The sequence below is a fragment of the Salvelinus fontinalis genome, chromosome 31 (assembly GCF_029448725.1).
Source record: "Salvelinus fontinalis isolate EN_2023a chromosome 31, ASM2944872v1, whole genome shotgun sequence".
NCBI classification, from domain to species: Eukaryota; Metazoa; Chordata; class Actinopteri; order Salmoniformes; family Salmonidae; genus Salvelinus; species Salvelinus fontinalis.
The window spans coordinates 2,310,422-2,311,088 of record NC_074695.1 but is presented as its reverse complement, the minus strand read 5'-3'; positions in this window follow the sequence as shown (position 1 = coordinate 2,311,088).

Genomic DNA, 667 nt, shown 5'->3' with positions numbered 1-667 from the left:
GTTGTATTGTAGTGGTGGTATTATACATGTTGTATTGTAGTGGTGGTATTATACATGTTGTATTGTAGTGGTGGTATTATACATGTTGTATTGTAGTGGTGGTATTATACATGTTGTATTGTAGTGGTGGTATTATACATGTTGTATTGTAGTGGTGGTATTATACATGTTGTATTGTAGTGGTGGTATTATACATGTTGTATTGTAGTGGTGGTATTATACATGTTGTATTGTAGTGGTGGTATTATACATGTTGTATTGTAGTGGTGGTATTATACATGTTGTATTGTAGTGGTGGTATTATACATGTTGTATTGTAGTGGTGGTATTATACATGTTGTATTGTAGTGGTGGTATTATACATGTTGTATTGTAGTGGTGGTATTATACATGTTGTATTGTAGTGGTGGTATTATACATGTTGTATTGTAGATATGTAGTGGTGGTATTATACATGTTGTATTGTAGATATGTAGTGGTGGTATTATACATGTTGTATTGTAGATATGTAGTGGTGGTATTATACATGTTGTATTGTAGATATGTAGTGGTGGTATTATACATGTTGTATTGTAGATATGTAGTGGTGGTATTATACATGTTGTATTGTAGTGGTGGTATTATACATGTTGTATTGTAGTGGTGGTATTAAACATGTTGTATTGTA